We start from the raw sequence: 27,534 nt of genomic DNA on the forward strand, positions 1-27,534 counted from the left end.
GGGGGCGAGCAGGCTACCTTGTGGTAGGCCGTTCTTTTGGGCTTTCCATTTACTCCTCTGGTCATTTAACTGGACATAGAAGCGCCTGTTGTTGAGGAGGCTTTTCCTGACCATTGTGCGGTGTTGGACAGTGTCGTAGGCAGCATAGAGATCTCTGAATGCTGCTCCAGTTATTTGTTTTCCCTCAAACCCATCCTCACTGTGTTGGGTGAGGTTGAGCTCTGTCCAGCACAGGATGGGACGGAAACCAGCTTGGTCTTTAGTCAGCTTGGTGTCTATGAGTGGTATGAGGCGTTGGAGTAGCAGCCTCTCTTGTAGGTGATGCAGAGGAGGGAAATGGGTCGGTAGCTCTTTGGGGATGATGGGTCTTTGCCAGGTTTGGGGATTGCAACCACTTTGGCCTTTCTCCAGACAGAAGGGATGGTTTTCTGTGCCATGCATGTATTCAGTATCCCCACGAGCCAGGTCTTTGCGTTAGGTCCCAGGTGCTGTATCATTTCTGCCAGTATGTCATCAATCCCTGCTGCTTTTCCGGGTTTCAACTTTCCCATTGCAGTTTCGAGTTCTTCTAGGTCGAAGGGTTTGGTTTGAGGGCTGGCTGATTGAGGTTGGTCTGATACCACTGTGCGATGGTATTCTCCTGTGGGTCGGTGGCGGTTTTTCACGTCTCGGTTCCTCAGGTGCAAGCTGCATAGTTGGGTTTGTGTGTGTCTTTCTTTTTCTGTCTTTCTTTCTTAGGACGGAGATCAAGGTAGACGCCGTTGGAAGGCTCAACACAAGCCGATGCCCCTAGAGATCCATCCCAAAGCTTCCCTCAGGGAGTTCAGCAAGCCAGCTAGCCAGCAAGCCTGCCCAGTCAGCGAACGCAGCCAGTCGGCTCCGCCAGTCAGCCAGTGTAGAAAGTCAGGCTGCCAAGCCAGAGCATATCAGCCGTTGCAGTCAGCCACTGCAGCCATACCAGCCTTGCTCAGTCAGCTCAGCCAGGCCTCTCTCGAGGCCTGGCTCTCTGTCTGCCTGGCCCGGTCTGCCCTGCCCTGCCTTGCAGCAACAGAACCAGCCTTTCTGGCAAGCCAGCCAGCTCAGAATGCGAGCTGAGCAAGCCAGTGCAGCAGCAAGCCCAGACTAGGTTACCGCAGCCTTACTGTGCAGCCACAGCCACTCAGCCAAGACCAGCAGGAGCTGGCCAGGCTCCAACCCTTGCAGCGCAGCCTTAGGCCGGATAGTCCCCCTGCCTGCACTTTGTTGCCTTCCTGGCCTGTCTGCCTGCCTAGGCGCCTCGGTCTTCCTGTCTGTCTGCCTTGGCCTGCCTGTCTGAAACTGGTTTAGACTAACTGCGTGCTTGCCAGCTGCGTTGGCTTGCTGAGCTCGTATTCTGAGCTGGCTGGCTTGCTAGCAAGGCTGGTTCTGTTGCTGCAAGGCAGGGCAGGGCAGACCGGGCCAGGCAGACAGAGAGCCAGGCCTCGAGAGAGGCCTGGCTGAGCTGACTGAGCAAGGCTGGTATGGCTGCAATGGCGGACTGTAAGGGCTGATATGCTCTGGCTTGTCAGCCTGACTTTCTACACTGGCTGACTGGCGGAGCTGGCTGGCTGCGTTGGCTGACTGGGCGGGCTTGCTGGCTAGCTGGCTTGCTGGGCTCCCTGAGGGAAGCTTTGGGATGGATCTCTAGGGGCATCGGCTTGTGTTGAGCCTTCCAACGGCGTCTACCTTGATCTTCATCCTAAGAAAGACAGACAGAAAAAGAAAGACACACACAAAGTCAACTAAGCAGTTTCCACATGAGGAAGGCAGGCAGGAAGGCAGGCAGGCCATGCACAAGCTGCATGCGTGCTTGCTTCGCCCTCCAGTTGCTGCTCCAGTTATTTGTTTTCCCTCAAACCCATCCTCAATGTGTTGGGTGAGGTTGAGCTCTGTCCAGTACAGGACGGGACGGAAACCAGCTTGGTCTTTAGTCAGCTTGGTGTCTATGAGTGGTATGAGGCGTTGGAGTAGCAGCCTCTCTTGTAGGTGATGCAGAGGAGGGAAATGGGTCGGTAGCTCTTTGAGGATGATGGGTCTTTGCCAGGTTTGGGGATTGCAACCACTTTGACCTTTCTCCAGACAGAAGGGATGGTTTTCTGTGCCATGCATGTGTTCAGCATCCCCACGAGCCAGGTCTTTGCGTTAGGTTCCAGGTGCTGTATAATTTCTGCCAGTATGTCATCAATCCCTGCTGCTTTTCCGGGTTTCGAGTTCTTCTAGGTCGAATGGTTTGGTTTTAGGGCTGGCTGATTGTGGTTGGTCTGATACCACTGTGCGATGGTATTCTCCTGTGGGTCGGCGGCGGTGTTGGTTACGACTGTTGGCCACCAGTTGTGATGCAACAGAGTTTGCTGTGACCGTTGTGAATTATGGGTGGCTCCCTGAGGTCCTTGATCGCCATTGGGTCCAACAGTGGTCATTGAAGCGTGCACACACACATGCACACATGCACCTACACACGCACAGGCGCACATGCGTATGCACACCTGGACCTTTAAATGAACAACAACACAAAAACTAAGGCACTGGTGTCGGACTTCTGGTTTACCGGAACGGGGTTCAACTCCCTGCAGTGCCCTGCTCAATGTGTTGTATTTCATTCATTGGTCCATGGTCTCAGGTCATTGAGCGGCGCGCTATAGTGCGCGATTCTTCATCATTGTTGAGGATTTTTTAAAGGTGAAAATCAAGGAAAAGCAAAAGGCTATAGTCCATGGTCACGGACCGCATACTGGTCAAGGTCATTTATACTGGTGAAGATCATTTACTAGTCTTATAAAGGTCATTTATACTGGTCACGGTCATTTACTAGTCTCATGAAGGTCATGTATACTGGTCACAGTCATATACTGGTCACGGTCATTTATACTGGTGAAGGTCATTTATACTGGTCAAGGTCATTTGTACTTGTCAAGGTCATTTATACTGGTCAAGGTAATTTACTAGTCTTATTGAAGGTAATTTATACTGCTCAAGGTCATTGATATTGGTCAAGGTCATTAAGTGGCACGCTATAGTGCACGATTCTTCATCATTGTTGAGGATTTGAAAAAAGGTTAAATCGCAGAAAAACGAAAGGCTAAAATCCATGGTCACGGAGGGCATACTATAGTATGTTGTTTTTCTTTTTTTGGTGGTGTGCGGGCTCCATCCAATAACTACACCAGTTGTTGTAGATTTCGGAGGATTTGAAAAAAGGTGAAAATCACGGAAAAGCGAAAGGCTAAAGTCCATAGTCTCGGTGGTCATAAAAAAAAGTGTGGTGCTATACAGGCCGTTCTGGACAATTTGGGGCAGAGGTTCATCAAAATTTGGCATCGACCGGGTTAATGGTGCTGGAGATTAGCTGTTAACAAACTGACTCACACACACTCTCCCCATGGCTTTGGCCTGGTGCCATATCGTTATTAATTATTGCCTACAATGTAAATTGTGAAATTACTTTACTGTTGAAATGCAAAATTTACATTTCAACGAATGGACCTCGTAAAACAAAACAAAAACTAAGGCACTGGTTGTGGTACTTCTGGTTTACCGGAATGGGGTTCAACTCCCTGCAGTGCTCTGCTCAATTTGTTGGATTTACATGGTTCATTTTTATTTTCTGTTGCCTTTTCATAGATGATAACCCCCAGGTTCTTTACTGTGTTTGCATACTATGAAACTATAAAACCATGGGCTATAGCCCCTACCGTACGGCATACTATAGCACGCCGTTTTTGATCATTTTTAAGGATTTGAAAAAAAAAAAAAAAAAAAAGAAACATGGGTTATAGCCCATCGTTTTTTGATTTTTTTTTTTTAAATTCAAAATTTCAAAAAACATGGGTTATAGCCCACCGTTTTTTGAAATTTAGAAATTTTTTTTTAACCTGGTTCTTCATCAATTTTGAAAAAAAAAATTAACCTCGTTTTTCTTCATTTTTGAACATGGGCTATAGCCCCTACTGTACGGCATACTATAGCACGCCGTTTTTGATCATTTTTAAGGATTTGAAAAAAAAACAAGAAAAAAAAAAAAACATGGGTTATAGCCCATCGTTTTTTGAATTTTTTTTGAAAAATTCAAAATTTCAAAAAACATGGGTTATAGCCCACCGTTTTTTGAAATTTAGAATTTTTTTTTAACCTCGTTTTTCATCATTTTTGAACATGGGCTATAGCCCCTACCGTACGGCATACTATAGCACGCCGTTTTTCATCATTTTTGAGGATTTGAAAAAAATTCAAATTTTTAAAAAACATGGGTTATAGCCCATCGTTTTTAGAAATGTTGAATTTTTTTAACCTGGTTCTTCATCAATTTTGAAAAAAAAACATTAACCTGGTTTTTCATCATTTTTGAACATGGGCTATAGCCCCTACCGTACGGCATACTATAGCACGCAGTTTTTCATCATTTTTGAGGATTTTAAAAAAAATCAAAATTTCCAAAAACACGGGTTATAGCGCATCGTTTTTTGAATAAAAAAAAAAGAAGTTTAACCTAGTTTTTCATCATTTTTGAACATGGGCTATAGCCCCTACCGTACGGCATACTATAGCACGCCGTTTTTCATCATTTTTGAGGATTTGAAAAAAAATTGAATTTTCAAAAAACATGGGTTATAGCCCATCGTTTTTTTGAAAATTTGAAAAAAAAAATAACCTCGTTTTTCATCATTTTTGAACATGGGCTATAGCCCCTACCGTACGGCATACTATAGCACGCAGTTTTTCATCATTTTTGAGGATTTGAAAAAAAATCAAAATTTCCAAAAACACGGGTTATAGCGCATCGTTTTTTGAATAAAAAAAAAAGAAGTTTAACCTAGTTTTTCATCATTTTTGAACATGGGCTATAGCCCCTACCGTACGGCATACTATAGCACGCCGTTTTTCATCATTTTTGAGGATTTGAAAAAAAATTGAATTTTCAAAAAACATGGGTTATAGCCCATCGTTTTTTTGAAAATTTGAAAAAAAAAATAACCTCGTTTTTCATCATTTTTGAACATGGGCTATAGCCCCTACCGTACGGCATACTATAGCATGCCGTTTTTCATCATTTTTGGGGATTTGAAAAAAATTCAAAATTTAAAAAAACATGGATTATAGCCCATCGTTTTTTGAAATTTTGAAAAAAAAAATTAACCTGGTTTTTCATCATTTTTGAACATGGGCTATAGCCCCTACCGTACGGCAATTTAAAAAAACATGGGTTATAGCCCATCGTTTTTAGAAATTTAGATTTAAAAAAAAAACCTGGTTCTTCATCATTTTTGAACATGGGCTATAGCCCCTACAGGGGGGCAGTCAGCCAGATATTTCGTGAAGCCTCATTTGAAATCGGTAGTTCATATAATGGCCTGTTGGACTGCTGGACTGGACCCAAAAAGCCCCATAGCTCCATAGAGGCCCATGTATTTTGGCCCAACTTCACCTAGACTGTATTACCTTAATAAACATGGTCATGAATACTTTCTTCTTCCAGTCACTAGTTTAAAGTCTCATTTCTAATGTCATAATATTCTTTTTGGAAAATTATGGTCCCATTAATTAAAGAAATGACCATAAAGTCGCGTATGTTCTGAGGGGCGTGGCTACCGTTACAGTCTATGATCGGGATTCCCCTCCCACTCAAGAGTCTTCTCCTCCCACTCGAGTCAAAATAAAAACCAACGGAGAAAAAGGGGGGAAGTCCCTCCTCGTTGTCTGGGCAGCCAATGACCAGCTGGTACAAAACGGAGCCAGCCAATGGCCAGCTGGTACCAAACGGATCTAGAAAGATGGCGACTTACATCAGGAATTAGCATATCATTACAGGCTTCATTTTACGTTCATGTTAGACCCGGGGAACGCTTTGTCCATATTTTTTACAGTCTATGAGCCCCTACCGTACGGCATACTATAGCACGCCGTTTTTCATAATTTTTGAGGATTTGAAAAAAATTCAAAATTTCTAAAAACACGGGTTATAGCCCATCGTTTTTTGAAATTTTGAAAAAAAATGTAACCTCGTTTTTCATCATTTTTGAACATGGGCTATAGCCCCGAATGTACGGCATACTATAGCACGCCGTTTTTCATCATTTTTGAGGATTTGAAAAAAAATTGAATTTTCAAAAAACATGGGTTATAGCCCATCGTTTTTTGAAATTCTGAAAAAAAAATTTAACCTGGTTTTTCATCATTTTTGAACATGGGCTATAGCCCCTACCGTACGGCATACTATAGCACACCGTTTTTCATCATTTTTGAGGATTTGAAAAAAAATCTAAATTTCAAAAAACATGGGTTATAGCCCATCGTTTTTTGAAATTTTGAAAAAAATAATTAACCTGGTTTTTCATCATTTTTGAACATGGGCTATAGCCCCTACCGTACGGCATACTATAGCACGCCGTTTTACATCAATTTTGAGGATTTGAAAAAAAATTGAATTTTCAAAAAACATGGGTTATAGCCCATCGTTTTTTTGAAAATTTGAAAAGAAAAATAACCTCGTTTTTCATCATTTTTGAACATGGGCTATAGCCCCTACCGTACGGCATACTATAGCACGCCGTTTTTCATCATTTATGAGGATTTAAAAAAAAATCAAATCTTCAAAAAACATGGGTTATAGCCCATCGTTTTTTTTTATTTTAATTTTTTTTTTAACCTCGTTTTTCATCATTTTTGAACATGGGCTATAGCCCTTACCGTACGGCATACTATAGCACGCCGTTTTTCATCATTTTTGAGGATTTGAAAAAAAATTCAAATTTTCAAAAAACATGGGTTATAGCCCATCGTTTTTTTGAAATTTTGAAAAAAAAATTAACCTTGTTTTTCATCATTTTTGAACATGGGCTATAGCCCCTACCGTACGGCATACTATAGCACGCCGTTTTTCATCATTTTTGAGGATTTAAAAAAAAATCAAATTTTCAAAAAACATGGGTTATAGCCCATCTTTTTTTTAAATTTTGAAAAAAAAATTTAACCTGGTTTTTCATCATTTTTGAACATGGGCTATAGCCCCTACCGTACGGCATACTATAGCACGCCGTTTTTCATCATTTTTGAGGATTTGAAAAAAATTCAAATTTTCAAAAAACATGGGTTATAGCCCATCTTTTTTTTGAAAATTTGAAAAGAAAAATAACCTCGTTTTTCATCATTTTTGAACATGGGCTATAGCCCCTACCGTACGGCATACTATAGCACGCCGTTTTTCATCATTTTTGAGGATTTGAAAAAAAATCTAAATTTAAAAAAACATGGGTTATAGCCCATCGTTTTTTGAAATTTTCATTTTTTTTTAACCTCGTTTTTCATCATTTCTGAACATGGGCTATAGCCCTTACCGTACGGCATACTATAGCACGCCGTTTTTCATCATTTTTGAGGATTTGAAAAAAAATCTAAATTTAAAAAAACATGGGTTATAGCCCATCGTTTTTTGAAATTTTGAATTTTTTCTTTAACCTCGTTTTTCATCATTTTTGAACATGGGCTATAGCCCCTACCGTACGGCATACTATAGCACGCCGTTTTACATCAATTTTGAGGATTTGAAAAAAAATCTAAATTTCAAAAAACATGGGTTATAGCCCATCGTTTTTTGAAATTTTCATTTTTTTTTAACCTCGTTTTTCATCATTTCTGAACATGGGCTATAGCCCTTACCGTACGGCATACTATAGCACGCCGTTTTTCATCATTTTTGAGGATTTGAAAAAAAATCAAAATTTCAAAAAACATGGGTTATAGCCCATCGTTTTTTGAAATTTTGAATTTTTTCTTTAACCTCGTTTTTCATCATTACCGTACGGCATACCGTACGGCATACTATAGCACGCCGTTTTACATCAATTTTGAGGATTTGAAAAATAATCAAAATTTCTAAAAACATGGGTTATAGCCCATCGTTTTTTGAAAATTTCATTTTTTTTTAACCTCGTTTTTCATCATTTTTGAACATGGGCTATAGCCCTTACCGTACGGCATACTATAGCACGCCGTTTTTCATCATTTTTGAGGATTTAAAAAATAATAAAATTTTCAAAAAACATGGGTTATAGCCCATCGTTTTTTTAAATTTTCATTTTTGTTTAACCTCGTTTTTCATCATTTTTGAACATGGGCTATAGCCCCTACCGTACGGCATACTATAGCACGCCGTTTTTCATCATTTTTGAGGATTTGAAAAAATTTCAAAATTTCAAAAAACATGGGTTATAGCCCATAGTTTTTTTGAAATTTTGAAAAAAAATAATTAACCTGGTTTTTCATCATTTTTGAACATGGGCTATAGCCCCTACCGTACGGCATACTATAGCACGCCGTTTTTCATCATTTTTGAGGATTTGAAAAAAATTCAAAATTTCAAAAAACATGGGTTATAGCCCATCGTTTTTTGAAATTTTGATTTTTTTTTTAACCTCGTTTTTCATCATTTTTGAACATGGGCTATAGCCCTTACCGTACGGCATACTATAGCACGCCGTTTTTCATCATTTTTGAGGATTTTAAAAATAATCAAAATTTCAAAAAACATGGGTTATAGCCCATCGTTTTTTGAAATTTTGAATTTTTTCTTTAACCTCGTTTTTCATCATTTTTGAACATGGGCTATAGCCCCTACCGTACGGCATACTATAGCACGCCGTTTTTCATCATTTTTGAGGATTTGAAAAAAATTCAAAATTTAAAAAAAACATGGGTTATAAACCCATCGTTTTTTTGAAAATTAAAAAAAAAAAATAACCGCGTTTTTCATCATTTTTGAACATGGGCTATAGCCCCTACCGTACGGCATACTATAGCACGCCGTTTTTCATCATTTTTGAGGATTTGAAAAAAATTCAAAATTTCAAAAACATGGGTTATAGCCCATCGTTTTTTGAAATTTTCATTTTTTTTAACCTCGTTTTTCATCATTTCTGAACATGGGCTATAGCCCTTACCGTACGGCATACTATAGCACGCCGTTTTTCATCATTTTTGAGGATTTGAAAAAAAATCAAAATTTCAAAAAACATGGGTTATAGCCCATCGTTTTTTGAAATTTTGAATTTTTTCTTTAACCTCGTTTTTCATCATTTTTGAACATGGGCTATAGCCCCTACCGTACGGCATACTATAGCACGCAGTTTTTCATCATTTTTGAGTATTTGAAAAAAATTCAAAATTTCAAAAAACATGGGTTATAGCCCATCGTTTTTTGAAAATTTGAATTTTTTCTTTAACCTCGTTTTTCATCATTTTTTAACATGGGCTATAGCCCCTACCGTACGGCATACTATAGCACGCAGTTTTTCATCATTTTTGAGTATTTGAAAAAAATTCAAAATTTCAAAAAACATGGGTTATAGCCCATCGTTTTTTGAAAATTTGAATTTTTTCTTTAACCTCGTTTTTCATCATTTTTTAACATGGGCTATAGCCCCTACCGTACGGCATACTATAGCACGCCGTTTTTCATCATTTATGAGGATTTGAAAAAAAATCAAATTTTCAAAAAACATGGGTTATAGCCCATCGTTTTTTTTAATTTTCATTTTTTTTTAACCTCGTTTTTTATCATTTTTGAACATGGGCTATAGCCCTTACCGTACGGCATACTATAGCACGCCGTTTTTCATCATTTTTGAGGATTTGAAAAAAATTCAAAATTTCAAAAAACATGGGTTATAGCCCATCGTTTTTTGAAATTTTGAATTTTTTCTTTAACCTCGTTTTTCGTCATTTTTGAACATGGGCTATAGCCCCTACCGTACGGCATACTATAGCACGCCGTTTTTCATCATTTATGAGGATTTAAAAAAAAATCAATTTTTCAAAAAACATGGGTTATAGCCCATCGTTTTTTTTAATTTTAATTTTTTTTTAACCTCGTTTTTTATCATTTTTGAAAATGGGCTATAGCCCTTACCGTACGGCATACTATAGCACGCCGTTTTTCATCATTTTTGAGGATTTGAAAAAAATTCAAAATTTAAAAAAACATGGGTTATAGCCCATCGTTTTTTGAAATTTAGATTTTTTTTTTTAACCTCGTTTTTCATCATTTTTGAACATGGGCTATAGCCCCTACCGTACGGCATACTATAGCACGCCGTTTTTCATCATTTTTGAGGATTTGAAAAAAAATTGAATTTTCAAAAAACATGGGTTATAGCCCATCGTTTTTTTGAAAATTAAAAAAAAAAAATAACCTCGTTTTTCATCATTTTTGAACATGGGCTATAGCCCCTACCGTACGGCATACTATAGCATGCCGTTTTTCATCATTTTTGTGGATTTGAAAAAAATTCAAAATTTCAAAAAACATGGGTTATAGCCCATCGTTTTTTGAAATTTTGAAAAAAAAAATTAACCTGGTTTTTCATCATTTTTTAACATGGGCTATAGCCCCTACCGTACGGCATACTATAGCACGCCGTTTTTCATCATTTTTGAGGATTTGAAAAAAAATCAAATTTTCAAAAAACATGGGTTATAGCCCATCGTTTTTTTTAATTTTCATTTTTTTTTAACCTCGTTTTTTATCATTTTTGAACATGGGCTATAGCCCTTACCGTACGGCATACTATAGCACGCCGTTTTTCATCATTTTTGAGGATTTGAAAAAAATTCAAAATTTAAAAAAACATGGGTTATAGCCCATCGTTTTTTGAAATTTTGATTTTTTTTTTTAACCTCGTTTTTCATCATTTTTGAACATGGGCTATAGCCCGTACCGTACGGCATACTATAGCACGCCGTTTTTCATCATTTTTGAGGATTTGAAAAAAAATTGAATTTTCAAAAAACATGGGTTATAGCCCATCGTTTTTTTGAAAATTTGAAAAAAAAAATAACCTCGTTTTTTATCATTTTTGAACATGGGCTATAGCCCCTACCGTACGGCATACTATAGCATGCCGTTTTTCATCATTTTTGTGGATTTGAAAAAAATTCAAAATTTCAAAAAACATGGGTTATAGCCCATCGTTTTTTGAAATTTTGAAAAAAAAAATTAACCTGGTTTTTCATCATTTTTTAACATGGGCTATAGCCCCTACCGTACGGCATACTATAGCATGCCGTTTTTCATCATTTTTGAGGATTTGAAAAAAAATCAAAATTTCAAAAAACATGGGTTATAGCCCATCGTTTTTTGAAATTTTGAATTTTTTCTTTAACCTCGTTTTTCATCATTTTTGAACATGGGCTATAGCCCCTACCGTACGGCATACTATAGCACGCCGTTTTTCATCATTTTTGAGGATTTGAAAAAAAATTGAATTTTCAAAAAACATGGGTTATAGCCCATCGTTTTTTGAAATTTTGAAAAAAATAATTAACCTGTTTTTTCATCATTTTTGAACATGGGCTATAGCCCCTACCGTACGGCATACTATAGCACGCCGTTTTTCATCATTTTTGAGGATTTGAAAAAAAATCAAAATTTCAAAAAACATGGGTTATAGCCCATCGTTTTTTGAAATTTTGAAAAAAAAAATTAACCTGGTTTTTCATCATTTTTGAACATGGGCTATAGCCCCTACCGTACGGCATACTATAGCACGCCGTTTTTCATCATTTTTGAGGATTTGAAAAAAAATCAAAATTTCAAAAAACATGGGTTATAGCCCATCGTTTTTTGAAATTTTTATATATTTTTTTAACCTCGTTTTTCATCATTTTTGAACATGGGCTATAGCCCCTACCGTACGGCATACTATAGCACGCCGTTTTTCATCATTTTTGAGGATTTGAAAAAAATTCAAAATTAAAAAAAACATGGGTTATAGCCCATCGTTTTTTGAAATTTTGAATTTTTTCTTTAACCTCGTTTTTCATCATTTTTGAACATGGGCTATAGCCCCTACCGTACGGCATACTATAGCACGCCGTTTTTCATCATTTTTGAGGATTTGAAAAAAAATCAAAATTTCAAAAAACATGGGTTATAGCCCATCGTTTTTTGAAATTTTGAAAAAAAAATTAACCTGGTTTTTCATCATTTTTGAACATGGGCTATAGCCCCTACCGTACGGCATACTATAGCACGCCGTTTTTCATCAATTTTGAGGATTTGAAAAAAATTCAAAATTTCAAAAAACATGGGTTATAGCCCATCGTTTTTTGAAATTTTTATATATTTTTTTAACCTCGTTTTTCATCATTTTTGAACATGGGCTATAGCCCCTACCGTACGGCATACTATAGCACGCCGTTTTTCATCATTTTTGAGGATTTGAAAAAAATTCAAAATTTAAAAAAACATGGGTTATAGCCCATCGTTTTTTGAAATTTTGAATTTTTTCTTTAACCTCGTTTTTCATCATTTTTGAACATGGGCTATAGCCCCTACCGTACGGCATACTATAGCACGCCGTTTTTCATCATTTTTGAGGATTTGAAAAAAAATCAAAATTTCAAAAAACATGGGTTATAGCCCATCGTTTTTTGAAATTTTGAAAAAAAAATTAACCTGGTTTTTCATCATTTTTGAACATGGGCTATAGCCCCTACCGTACGGCATACTATAGCACGCCGTTTTTCATCAATTTTGAGGATTTGAAAAAAATTCAAAATTTCAAAAAACATGGGTTATAGCCCATCGTTTTTTGAAATTTTAATTTTTTTTTAACCTCGTTTTTCATCATTTTTGAACATGGGCTATAGCCCTTACCGTACGGCATACTATAGCACGCCGTTTTTCATCATTTATGAGGATTTAAAAAATATTCAAATTTTCAAAAAACATGGGTTATAGCCCATCGTTTTTTTGAATTTTTGAAAAGAAAAATAACCTCGTTTTTCATCATTTTTGAACATGGGCTATAGCCCCTACCGTACGGCATACTATAGCACGCCGTTTTTCATCATTTATGAGGATTTAAAAAATAATCAAATTTTCAAAAAACATGGGTTATAGCCCATCGTTTTTTTAAATTTTCATTTTTTTTTAACCTCGTTTTTCATCATTTTTGAACATGGGCTATAGCCCCTACCGTACGGCATACTATAGCACGCCGTTTTTCATCATTTTTGAGGATTTGAAAAAAATTCAAAATTTCAAAAAACATGGGTTATAGCCCATCGTTTTTTGAAATTTTGATTTTTTTTTTTAACCTCGTTTTTCATCATTTTTGAACATGGGCTATAGCCCTTACCGTACGGCATACTATAGCACGCCGTTTTTCATCATTTTTGAGGATTTGAAAAAAAATCAAAATTTCAAAAAACATGGGTTATAGCCCATCGATTTTTGAAATTTTGAATTTTTTCTTTAACCTCGTTTTTCATCATTTTTGAACATGGGCTATAGCCCCTACCGTACGGCATACTATAGCACGCCGTTTTTCATCATTTTTGAGGATTTGAAAAAAATACAAAATTAAAAAAATACATGGGTTATAGCCCATCGTTTTTTTGAAAATTTGAAAAAAAAAATAACCTCGTTTTTCATCATTTTTGAACATGGGCTATAGCCCCTACCGTACGGCATACTATAGCACGCCGTTTTTCATCATTTTTGAGGATTTGAAAAAATTTCAAAATTTAAAAAAACATGGGTTATAGCCCATCGTTTTTTGAAATTTTCATTTTTTTTTAACCTCGTTTTTCATCATTTCTGAACATGGGCTATAGCCCTTACCGTACGGCATACTATAGCACGCCGTTTTTCATCATTTTTGAGGATTTGAAAAAAAATCAAAATTTCAAAAAACATGGGTTATAGCCCATCGTTTTTTGAAATTTTGAATTTTTTCTTTAACCTCGTTTTTCATCATTTTTGAACATGGGCTATAGCCCCTACCGTACGGCATACTATAGCACGCCGTTTTACATCAATTTTGAGGATTTGAAAAAAATTCAAAATTTCAAAAAACATGGGTTATAGCCCATCGTTTTTTGAAATTTTCATTTTTTTTTAACCTCGTTTTTCATCATTTTTGAACATGGGCTATAGCCCTTACCGTACGGCATACTATAGCACGCCGTTTTTCATCATTTTTGAGGATTTGAAAAAAAATTGAATTTTCAAAAAACATGGGTTATAGCCCATCGTTTTTTTGAATTTTTGAAAAGAAAAATAACCTCGTTTTTCATCATTTTTGAACATGGGCTATAGCCCCTACCGTACGGCATACTATAGCACGCCGTTTTTCATCATTTATGAGGATTTAAAAAATAATCAAATTTTCAAAAAACATGGGTTATAGCCCATCGTTTTTTTAAATTTTCATTTTTTTTTTAACCTCGTTTTTCATCATTTTTGAACATGGGCTATAGCCCCTACCGTACGGCATACTATAGCACGCCGTTTTTCATCATTTTTGAGGATTAGAAAAAAATTCAAAATTTCAAAAAACATGGGTTATAGCCCATCGTTTTTTTTGAAATTTTGAAAAAAAAAAATCACCTGGTTTTTCATCATTTTTGAACATGGGCTATAGCCCCTACCGTACGGCATACTATATATAGCACGCCGTTTTTCATCATTTTTGAGGATTTGAAAAAAATTCAAAATTTCAAAAAACATGGGTTATAGCCCATCGTTTTTTGAAATTTTGATTTTTTTTTTAAACCTCGTTTTTCATCATTTTTGAACATGGGCTATAGCCCTTACCGTACGGCATACTATAGCACGCCGTTTTTCATCATTTTTGAGGATTTGAAAAAAAAACAAAATTTCAAAAAACATGGGTTATAGCCCATCGTTTTTTGAAATTTTGAAATTTTTCTTTAACCTCGTTTTTCATCATTTTTGAACATGGGCTATAGCCCCTACCGTACGGCATACTATAGCACGCCGTTTTTCATCATTTTTGAGGATTTGAAAAAAATTCAAAATTTAAAAAAAACATGGGTTATAGCCCATCGTTTTTTTGAAAATTTGAAAAAAGAAATAACCTCGTTTTTCATCATTTTTGAACATGGGCTATAGCCCCTACCGTACGGCATACTATAGCACGCCGTTTTTCATCATTTTTGAGGATTTGAAAAAATTTCAAAATTTCAAAAAACATGGGTTATAGCCCATCGTTTTTTTAAATTTTCATTTTTTTTTAACCTCGTTTTTTATCATTTTTGAACATGGGCTATAGCCCTTACCGTACGGCATACTATAGCACGCCGTTTTTCATCATTTTTGAGGATTAGAAAAAAAATCAAAATTTCAAAAAACATGGGTTATAGCCCATCGTTTTTTGAAATTTTGAATTTTTCTTTAACCTCGTTTTTCATCATTTTTGAACATGGGCTATAGCCCCTACCGTACGGCATACTATAGCACGCCGTTTTTCATCATTTTTGAGGATTTGAAAAAAATTCAAATTTTCAAAAAACATGGGTTATAGCCCATCGTTTTTTTAAAATTTGAATTTTTTCTTTAACCTCGTTTTTCATCATTTTTGAACATGGGCTATAGCCCCTACCGTACGGCATACTATAGCACGCCGTTTTTCATCATTTTTGAGGATTTGAAAAAAAATTGAAATTTCAAAAAACATGGGTTATAGCCCATCGTTTTTTTGAAAATTTGAAAAAAAAAATAACCTCGTTTTTCATCATTTTTGAACATGGGCTATAGCCCCTACCGTACGGCATACTATAGCACGCCGTTTTTCATCATTTTTGAGGATTTGAAAAAATTTCAAAATTTCAAAAAACATGGGTTATAGCCCATCGTTTTTTTGAAATTTTGAAAAAAAAAATTAACCTGGTTTTTCATCATTTTTGAACATGGGCTATAGCCCTTACCGTACGGCATACTATAGCACGCCGTTTTTCATCATTTTTGAGGATTTGAAAAAAATTCAAAATTAAAAAAAACATGGGTTATAGCCCATCGTTTTTTGAAATTTTGATTTTTTTTTTAACCTCGTTTTTCATCATTTTTGAACATGGGCTATAGCCCCTACCGTACGGCATACTATAGCACGCAGTTTTTCATCATTTTTGAGGATTTGAAAAAAAATAGAATTTTCAAAAAACATGGGTTATAGCCCATCGTTTTTTTTAAAATTTGAAAAAAAAAAAAAACCTCGTTTTTCATCATTTTTTAACATGGGCTATAGCCCCTACCGTACGGCATACTATAGCATGCCGTTTTTCATCATTTTTGTGGATTTGAAAAAAATTCAAAATTTCAAAAAACATGGGTTATAGCCCATCGTTTTTTGAAATTTTGAAAAAAAAAATTAACCTGGTTTTTCATCATTTTTGAACATGGGCTATAGCCCCTACCGTACGGCATACTATAGCACGCCGTTTTTCATCATTTTTGAGGATTTGAAAAAAAAATCAAAATTTCAAAAACATGGGTTAAAGCCCATCGTTTTTTGAAATTTTGAATTTTTTCTTTAACCTCGTTTTTCATCATTTTTTAACATGGGCTATAGCCCCTACCGTACGGCATACTATAGCACGCCGTTTTTCATCATTTTTGAGGATTTGAAAAAAAATCTAAATTTCAAAAAACATGGGTTATAGCCCATCGTTTTTTGAAATTTTGAAAAAAAAAATTAACCTGGTTTTTCATCATTTTTGAACATGGGCTATAGCCCCTACCGTATGGCATACTATAGCACGCCGTTTTTCATCATTTTTGAGGATTTGAAAAAAAATCAAAATTTCAAAAAACATGGGTTATAGCCCATCGTTTTTTGAAATTTTGATTTTTTCTTTTACCTCGTTTTTCATCATTTTTGAACATGGGCTATAGCCCCTACCGTACGGCATACTGTAGCACGCCGTTTTTCATCATTTTTGAGGATTTGAAAAAATTTCAAAATTTCAAAAACATGGGTTATAGCCCATCGTTTTTTGAAATTTTTATATATTTTTTTAACCTCGTTTTTCATCATTTTTGAACATGGGCTATAGCCCCTACCGTACGGCATACTATAGCACGCCGTTTTTCATCATTTTTGAGGATTTGAAAAAAATTCAAAATTTAAAAAAACATGGGTTATAGCCCATCGTTTTTTGAAATTTTTAATTTTTTCTTTAACCTCGTTTTTCATCATTTTTGAACATGGGCTATAGCCCCTACCGTACGGCATACTATAGCACGCCGTTTTTCATCATTTTTGAGGATTTGAAAAAAAATCTAAATTTCAAAAAACATGGGTTATAGCCCATCGTTTTTTGAAATTTTCATTTTTTTTTAACCTCGTTTTTCATCATTTCTGAACATGGGCTATAGCCCTTACCGTACGGCATACTATAGCACGCCGTTTTTCATCATTTTTGAGGATTTGAAAAAAAATCAAAATTTCAAAAAACATGGGTTATAGCCCATCGTTTTTTGAAATTTTGAATTTTTTCTTTAACCTCGTTTTTCATCATTTTTGAACATGGGCTATAGCCCCTACCGTACGGCATACTATAGCACGCCGTTTTACATCAATTTTGAGGATTTGAAAAAAATTCAAAATTTCAAAAAACATGGGTTATAGCCCATCGTTTTTTGAAATTTTCATTTTTTTTTAACCTCGTTTTTTATCATTTTTGAACATGGGCTATAGCCCTTACCGTACGGCATACTATAGCACGCCGTTTTTCATCATTTTTGAGGATTTGAAAAAAAAAAAATTTTTCAAAAAACATGGGTTATAGCCCATCGTTTTTTTGAATTTTTGAAAAGAAAAATAACCTCGTTTTTCATCATTTTTGAACATGGGCTATAGCCCCTACCGTACGGCATACTATAGCACGCCATTTTTCATCATTTATGAGGATTTAAAAAATAATCACATTTTCAAAAAACATGGGTTATAGCCCATCGTTTTTTTAAATTTTCATTTTTTTTAACCTCGTTTTTCATCATTTTTGAACATGGGCTATAGCCCCTACCGTACGGCATACTATAGCACGCCGTTTTTCATCATTTTTGAGGATTTGAAAAAAATTAAAAATTTCAAAAAACATGGGTTATAGCCCATCGTTTTTTGAAATTTTGATTTTTTCTTTTACCTCGTTTTTCATCATTTTTGAACATGGGCTATAGCCCCTACCGTACGGCATACTGTAGCACGCCGTTTTTCATCATTTTTGAGGATTTGAAAAAATTTCAAAATTTCAAAAACATGGGTTATAGCCCATCGTTTTTTGAAATTTTTATATATTTTTTTAACCTCGTTTTTCATCATTTTTGAACATGGGCTATAGCCCCTACCGTACGGCATACTATAGCACGCCGTTTTTCATCATTTTTGAGGATTTGAAAAAAATTCAAAATTTAAAAAAACATGGGTTATAGCCCATCGTTTTTTGAACTTTTTAATTTTTTCTTTAACCTCGTTTTTCATCATTTTTGAACATGGGCTATAGCCCCTACCGTACGGCATACTATAGCACGCCGTTTTTCATCATTTTTGAGGATTTGAAAAAAAATCTAAATTTCAAAAAACATGGGTTATAGCCCATCGTTTTTTGAAATTTTCATTTTTTTTTAACCTCGTTTTTCATCATTTCTGAACATGGGCTATAGCCCTTACCGTACGGCATACTATAGCACGCCGTTTTTCATCATTTTTGAGGATTTGAAAAAAAATCAAAATTTCAAAAAACATGGGTTATAGCCCATCGTTTTTTGAAATTTTCATTTTTTTTTAACCTCGTTTTTCATCATTTCTGAACATGGGCTATAGCCCTTACCGTACGGCATACTATAGCACGCCGTTTTTCATCATTTTTGAGGATTTGAAAAAAAATCAAAATTTCAAAAAACATGGGTTATAGCCCATCGTTTTTTGAAATTTTGAATTTTTTCTTTAACCTCGTTTTTCATCATTTTTGAACATGGGCTATAGCCCCTACCGTACGGCATACTATAGCACGCCGTTTTACATCAATTTTGAGGATTTGAAAAAAATTCAAAATTTCAAAAAACATGGGTTATAGCCCATCGTTTTTTGAAATTTTCATTTTTTTTTAACCTCGTTTTTTATCATTTTTGAACATGGGCTATAGCCCTTACCGTACGGCATACTATAGCACGCCGTTTTTCATCATTTTTGAGGATTTGAAAAAAAAATTTTTTTTCAAAAAACATGGGTTATAGCCCATCGTTTTTTTGAATTTTTGAAAAGAAAAATAACCTCGTTTTTCATCATTTTTGAACATGGGCTATAGCCCCTACCGTACGGCATACTATAGCACGCCATTTTTCATCATTTATGAGGATTTAAAAAATAATCACATTTTCAAAAAACATGGGTTATAGCCCATCGTTTTTTTAAATTTTCATTTTTTTTAACCTCGTTTTTCATCATTTTTGAACATGGGCTATAGCCCCTACCGTACGGCATACTATAGCACGCCGTTTTTCATCATTTTTGAGGATTTGAAAAAAATTAAAAATTTCAAAAAACATGGGTTATAGCCCATCGTTTTTTGAAATTTTGATTTTTTCTTTTACCTCGTTTTTCATCATTTTTGAACATGGGCTATAGCCCCTACCGTACGGCATACTGTAGCACGCCGTTTTTCATCATTTTTGAGGATTTGAAAAAATTTCAAAATTTCAAAAACATGGGTTATAGCCCATCGTTTTTTGAAATTTTTATATATTTTTTTAACCTCGTTTTTCATCATTTTTGAACATGGGCTATAGCCCCTACCGTACGGCATACTATAGCACGCCGTTTTTCATCATTTTTGAGGATTTGAAAAAAATTCAAAATTTAAAAAAACATGGGTTATAGCCCATCGTTTTTTGAACTTTTTAATTTTTTCTTTAACCTCGTTTTTCATCATTTTTGAACATGGGCTATAGCCCCTACCGTACGGCATACTATAGCACGCCGTTTTTCATCATTTTTGAGGATTTGAAAAAAAATCTAAATTTCAAAAAACATGGGTTATAGCCCATCGTTTTTTGAAATTTTCATTTTTTTTTAACCTCGTTTTTCATCATTTCTGAACATGGGCTATAGCCCTTACCGTACGGCATACTATAGCACGCCGTTTTTCATCATTTTTGAGGATTTGAAAAAAAATCAAAATTTCAAAAAACATGGGTTATAGCCCATCGTTTTTTGAAATTTTGAATTTTTTCTTTAACCTCGTTTTTCATCATTTTTGAACATGGGCTATAGCCCCTACCGTACGGCATACTATAGCACGCCGTTTTTCATCATTTTTGAGGATTTGAAAAAAAAAATTTTTTTCAAAAAACATGGGTTATAGCCCATCGTTTTTTTGAATTTTTGAAAAGAAAAATAACCTCGTTTTTCATCATTTTTGAACATGGGCTATAGCCCCTACCGTACGGCATACTATAGCACGCCATTTTTCATCATTTATGAGGATTTAAAAAATAATCACATTTTCAAAAAACATGGGTTATAGCCCATCGTTTTTTTAAATTTTCATTTTTTTTAACCTCGTTTTTCATCATTTTTGAACATGGGCTATAGCCCCTACCGTACGGCATACTATAGCACGCCGTTTTTCATCATTTTTGAGGATTTGAAAAAAATTAAAAATTTAAAAAAACATGGGTTATAGCCCATCGTTTTTTGAAATTTTGATTATTTTTTTTTACCTCGTTTTTCATCATTTTTGAACATGGGCTATAGCCCTTACCGTACGGCATACTATAGCACGCCGTTTTTCATCATTTTTGAGGATTTGAAAAAAAATCAAAATTTCAAAAAACATGGGTTATAGCCCATCGTTTTTTGAAATTTTGAATTTTTTCTTTAACCTCGTTTTTCATCATTTTTGAACATGGGCTATAGCCCCTACCGTACGGCATACTATAGCACGCCGTTTTTCATCATTTTTGAGGATTTGAAAAAATTTCAAAATTAAAAAAAACATGGGTTATAGCCCATCGTTTTTTGAAATTTTCATTTTTTTTTAACCTCGTTTTTCATCATTTCTGAACATGGGCTATAGCCCTTACCGTACGGCATACTATAGCACGCCGTTTTTCATCATTTTTGAGGATTTGAAAAAAAATCTAAATTTCAAAAAACATGGGTTATAGCCCATCGTTTTTTGAAATTTTGAAATTTTTCTTTAACCTCGTTTTTCATCATTTTTGAACATGGGCTATAGCCCCTACCGTACGGCATACTATAGCACGCCGTTTTACATCAATTTTGAGGATTTGAAAAAAATTCAAAATTTCAAAAAACATGGGTTATAGCCCATCGTTTTTTGAAATTTTCATTTTTTTTTAACCTCGTTTTTCATAATTTTTGAACATGGGCTATAGCCCTTACCGTACGGCATACTATAGCACGCCGTTTTTCATCATTTTTGAGGATTTGAAAAAAATTTGAATTTTCAAAAAACATGGGTTATAGCCCATCGTTTTTTTGAATTTTTGAAAAGAAAAAGAACCTCGTTTTTCATCATTTTTGAACATGGGCTATAGCCCCTACCGTACGGCATACTATAGCATGCCGTTTTTCATCATTTATGAGGATTTAAAAAATATTCAAATTTTCAAAAAACATGGGTTATAGCCCATCGTTTTTTTAAATTTTCATTTTTTTTTTAACCTCGTTTTTCATCATTTTTGAACATGGGCTATAGCCCCTACCGTACGGCATACTATAGCACGCCGTTTTTCATCATTTTTGAGGATTTGAAAAAATGTAAAAATTTAAAAAAACATGGGTTATAGCCCATCGTTTTTTGAAATTTTGATTTTTTTTTTTAACCTCGTTTTTCATCATTTTTGAACATGGGCTATAGCCCTTACCGTACGGCATACTATAGCACGCCGTTTTTCATCATTTTTGAGGATTTGAAAAAAAATCAAAATTTCAAAAAACATGGGTTATAGCCCATCGTTTTTTGAAATTTTGAATTTTTTCTTTAACCTCGTTTTTCATCATTTTTGAACATGGGCTATAGCCCCTACCGTACGGCATACTATAGCACGCCGTTTTTCATCATTTTTGAGGATTTGAAAAAAATTCAAAATTAAAAAAAAACATGGGTTATAGCCCATCGTTTTTTTGAATTTTTGAAAAGAAAAATAACCTCGTTTTTCATCATTTTTGAACATGGGCTATAGCCCCTACCGTACGGCATACTATAGCACGCCATTTTTCATCATTTATGAGGATTTAAAAAATAATCACATTTTCAAAAAACATGGGTTATAGCCCATCGTTTTTTTAAATTTTCATTTTTTTTAACCTCGTTTTTCATCATTTTTGAACATGGGCTATAGCCCCTACCGTACGGCATACTATAGCACGCCGTTTTTCATCATTTTTGAGGATTTGAAAAAAATTAAAAATTTAAAAAAACATGGGTTATAGCCCATCGTTTTTTGAAATTTTGATTATTTTTTTTTACCTCGTTTTTCATCATTTTTGAACATGGGCTATAGCCCTTACCGTACGGCATACTATAGCACGCCGTTTTTCATCATTTTTGAGGATTTGAAAAAAAATCAAAATTTCAAAAAACATGGGTTATAGCCCATCGTTTTTTGAAATTTTGAATTTTTTCTTTAACCTCGTTTTTCATCATTTTTGAACATGGGCTATAGCCCCTACCGTACGGCATACTATAGCACGCCGTTTTTCATCATTTTTGAGGATTTGAAAAAATTTCAAAATTAAAAAAAACATGGGTTATAGCCCATCGTTTTTTGAAATTTTCATTTTTTTTTAACCTCGTTTTTCATCATTTCTGAACATGGGCTATAGCCCTTACCGTACGGCATACTATAGCACGCCGTTTTTCATCATTTTTGAGGATTTGAAAAAAAATCTAAATTTCAAAAAACATGGGTTATAGCCCATCGTTTTTTGAAATTTTGAAATTTTTCTTTAACCTCGTTTTTCATCATTTTTGAACATGGGCTATAGCCCCTACCGTACGGCATACTATAGCACGCCGTTTTACATCAATTTTGAGGATTTGAAAAAAATTCAAAATTTCAAAAAACATGGGTTATAGCCCATCGTTTTTTGAAATTTTCATTTTTTTTTAACCTCGTTTTTCATAATTTTTGAACATGGGCTATAGCCCTTACCGTACGGCATACTATAGCACGCCGTTTTTCATCATTTTTGAGGATTTGAAAAAAATTTGAATTTTCAAAAAACATGGGTTATAGCCCATCGTTTTTTTGAATTTTTGAAAAGAAAAAGAACCTCGTTTTTCATCATTTTTGAACATGGGCTATAGCCCCTACCGTACGGCATACTATAGCATGCCGTTTTTCATCATTTATGAGGATTTAAAAAATATTCAAATTTTCAAAAAACATGGGTTATAGCCCATCGTTTTTTTAAATTTTCATTTTTTTTTTAACCTCGTTTTTCATCATTTTTGAACATGGGCTATAGCCCCTACCGTACGGCATACTATAGCACGCCGTTTTTCATCATTTTTGAGGATTTGAAAAAATGTAAAAATTTAAAAAAACATGGGTTATAGCCCATCGTTTTTTGAAATTTTGATTTTTTTTTTTAACCTCGTTTTTCATCATTTTTGAACATGGGCTATAGCCCTTACCGTACGGCATACTATAGCACGCCGTTTTTCATCATTTTTGAGGATTTGAAAAAAAATCAAAATTTCAAAAAACATGGGTTATAGCCCATCGTTTTTTGAAATTTTGAATTTTTTCTTTAACCTCGTTTTTCATCATTTTTGAACATGGGCTATAGCCCCTACCGTACGGCATACTATAGCACGCCGTTTTTCATCATTTTTGAGGATTTGAAAAAAATTCAAAATTAAAAAAAAACATGGGTTATAGCCCATCGTTTTTTTGAAAATTTGAAAAAAAAAATAACCTCGTTTTTCATCATTTTTGAACATGGGCTATAGCCCCTACCGTACGGCATACTATAGCACGCCGTTTTTCATCATTTTTGAGGATTTGAAAAATTTTCAAAATTTCAAAAAACATGGGTTAGGCTATAGCCCATCGTTTTTTTAAATTTTCATTTTTTTTTTAACCTCGTTTTTTATCATTTTTGAACATGGGCTATAGCCCTTACCGTACGGCATACTATAGCACGCCGTTTTTCATCATTTTTGAGGATTTGAAAAAAAATCAAAATTTCAAAAAACATGGGTTATAGCCCATCGTTTTTTGAAATTTTGAATTTTTCTTTAACCTCGTTTTTCATCATTTTTGAACATGGGCTATAGCCCCTACCGTACGGCATACTATAGCACGCCGTTTTTCATCATTTTTGAGGATTTGAAAAAAATTCAAATTTTCAAAAAACATGGGTTATAGCCCATCGTTTTTTTAAAATTTGATTTTTTTCTTTAACCTCGTTTTTCATCATTTTTGAACATGGGCTATAGCCCCTACCGTACGGCATACTATAGCACGCCGTTTTTCATCATTTTTGAGGATTTGAAAAAAAATTGAATTTTCAAAAAACATGGGTTATAGCCCATCGTTTTTTTGAAAATTTGAAAAAAAAAATAACCTCGTTTTTCATCATTTTTGAACATGGGCTATAGCCCCTACCGTACGGCATACTATAGCACGCCGTTTTTCATCATTTTTGAGGATTTGAAAAAAATTCAAAATTTCAAAAAACATGGGTTATATATAGCCCATCGTTTTTTTAAATTTTCATTTTTTTTTTAACCTCGTTTTTCATCATTTTTGAACATGGGCTATAGCCCCTACCGTACGGCATACTATAGCACGCCGTTTTTCATCATTTTTGAGGATTTGAAAAAAAATTGAATTTTCAAAAAACATGGGTTATAGCCCATCGTTTTTTTGAAAATTTGAAAAAAAAAATAACCTCGTTTTTCATCATTTTTGAACATGGGCTATAGCCCCTACCGTACGGCATACTATAGCACGCCGTTTTTCATCATTTTTGAGGATTTGAAAAAATTTCAAAATTTCAAAAAACATGGGTTATAGCCCATCGTTTTTTTGAAATTTTGAAAAAAAAAATTAACCTCGTTTTTCATCATTTTTGAACATGGGCTATAGCCCCTACCGTACGGCATACTATAGCACGCCGTTTTTCATCATTTTTGAGTATTTGAAAAAAATTAAAAATTTCAAAAAACATGGGTTATAGCCCATCGTTTTTTGAAAATTTGAATTTTTTCTTTAACCTCGTTTTTCATCATTTTTGAACATGGGCTATAGCCCCTACCGTACGGCATACTATAGCACGCCGTTTTTCATCATTTATGAGGATTTAAAAAAAAAAACAATTTTCAAAAAACATGGGTTATAGCCCATCGTTTTTTTTTATTTTAAATTTTTTTTAACCTCGTTTTTTATCATTTTTGAACATGGGCTATAGCCCTTACCGTACGGCATACTATAGCACGCCGTTTTTCATCATTTTTGAGGATTTGAAAAAAATTCAAAATTAAAAAAACATGGGTTATAGCCCATCGTTTTTTGAAATTTTGATTTTTTTTTTTAACCTCGTTTTTCATCATTTTTGAACATGGGCTATAGCCCTTACCGTACGGCATACTATAGCACGCCGTTTTTCATCATTTTTGAGGATTTGAAAAAAAATTGAATTTTCAAAAAACATGGGTTATAGCCCATCGTTTTTTTGAATTTTTGAAAAGAAAAAGAACCTCGTTTTTCATCATTTTTGAACATGGGCTATAGCCCCTACCGTACGGCATACTATAGCACGCCGTTTTTCATCATTTATGAGGATTTAAAAAATAATCAAATTTTCAAAAAACATGGGTTATAGCCCATCGTTTTTTTAAATTTTCATTTTTTTTTAACCTCGTTTTTCATCATTTTTGAACATGGGCTATAGCCCCTACCGTACGGCATACTATAGCACGCCGTTTTTCATCATTTTTGAGGATTTGAAAAAATTTCAAAATTTCAAAAAACATGGGTTATAGCCCATCGTTTTTTGAAATTTTGATTTTTTTTTTAAACCTCGTTTTTCATCATTTTTGAACATGGGCTATAGCCCTTACCGTACGGCATACTATAGCACGCCGTTTTTCATCATTTTTGAGGATTTGAAAAAAAATCAAAATTTCAAAAAACATGGGTTATAGCCCATCGTTTTTTGAAATTTAGAATTTTTTCTTTAACCTCGTTTTTCATCATTTTTGAACATGGGCTATAGCCCCTACCGTACGGCATACTATAGCACGCCGTTTTTCATCATTTTTGAGGATTTGAAAAAAAATTGAATTTTCAAAAAACATGGGTTATAGCCCATCGTTTTTTTGAAAATTTGAAAAAAAAAATAACCTCGTTTTTCATCATTTTTGAACATGGGCTATAGCCCCTACCGTACGGCATACTATAGCACGCCGTTTTTCATCATTTTTGAGGATTTGAAAAAAAATTATATTTTCAAAAAACATGGGTTATAGCCCATCGTTTTTTGAAAATTTGAATTTTTTCTTTAACCTCGTTTTTCATCATTTTTGAACATGGGCTATAGCCCCTACCGTACGGCATACTATAGCACGCCGTTTTTCATCATTTATGAGGATTTTAAAAAAAAATCTAATTTTCAAAAAACATGGGTTATAGCCCATCGTTTTTTTTTATTTTAAATTTTTTTTAACCTCGTTTTTTATCATTTTTGAACATGGGCTATAGCCCTTACCGTACGGCATACTATAGCACGCCGTTTTTCATCATTTTTGAGGATTTGAAAAAAAATTGAATTTTCAAAAAACATGGGTTATAGCCCATCGTTTTTTTGAAAATTTGAAAAAAAGAATAACCTCGTTTTTCATCATTTTTGAACATGGGCTATAGCCCCTACCGTACGGCATACTATAGCATGCCGTTTTTCATCATTTTTGTGGATTTGAAAAAATTTCAAAATTTCAAAAAACATGGGTTATAGCCCATCGTTTTTTGAAATTTTGGAAAAAAAAATTAACCTGGTTTTTCATCATTTTTGAACATGGGCTATAGCCCCTACCGTACGGCATACTATAGCACGCCGTTTTTCATCATTTTTGAGGATTTGAAAAAAATTCAAAATTTCAAAAAACATGGGTTATAGCCCATCGTTTTTTTGAAATTTTGAAAAAAAAAATTAACCTCGTTTTTCATCATTTTTGAACATGGGCTATAGCCCCTACCGTACGGCATACTATAGCACGCCGTTTTTCATCATTTTTGAGTATTTGAAAAAAAATAAAATTTTCAAAAAACATGGGTTATAGCCCATCGTTTTTTGAAAATTTGAATTTTTTCTTTAACCTCGTTTTTCATCATTTTTGAACATGGGCTATAGCCCCTACCGTACGGCATACTATAGCACGCCGTTTTTCATCATTTATGAGGATTTTAAAAAAAAATCTAATTTTCAAAAAACATGGGTTATAGCCCATCGTTTTTTTTTATTTTAAATTTTTTTTAACCTCGTTTTTTATCATTTTTGAACATGGGCTATAGCCCTTACCGTACGGCATACTATAGCACGCCGTTTTTCATCATTTTTGAGGATTTGAAAAAAAATTGAATTTTCAAAAAACATGGGTTATAGCCCATCGTTTTTTTGAAAATTTGAAAAAAAGAATAACCTCGTTTTTCATCATTTTTGAACATGGGCTATAGCCCCTACC

The sequence above is a fragment of the Protomyctophum parallelum genome (assembly GCF_964188405.1).
Source record: "Protomyctophum parallelum genome assembly, chromosome: 5".
Taxonomy (NCBI): Eukaryota; Metazoa; Chordata; class Actinopteri; order Myctophiformes; family Myctophidae; genus Protomyctophum; species Protomyctophum parallelum.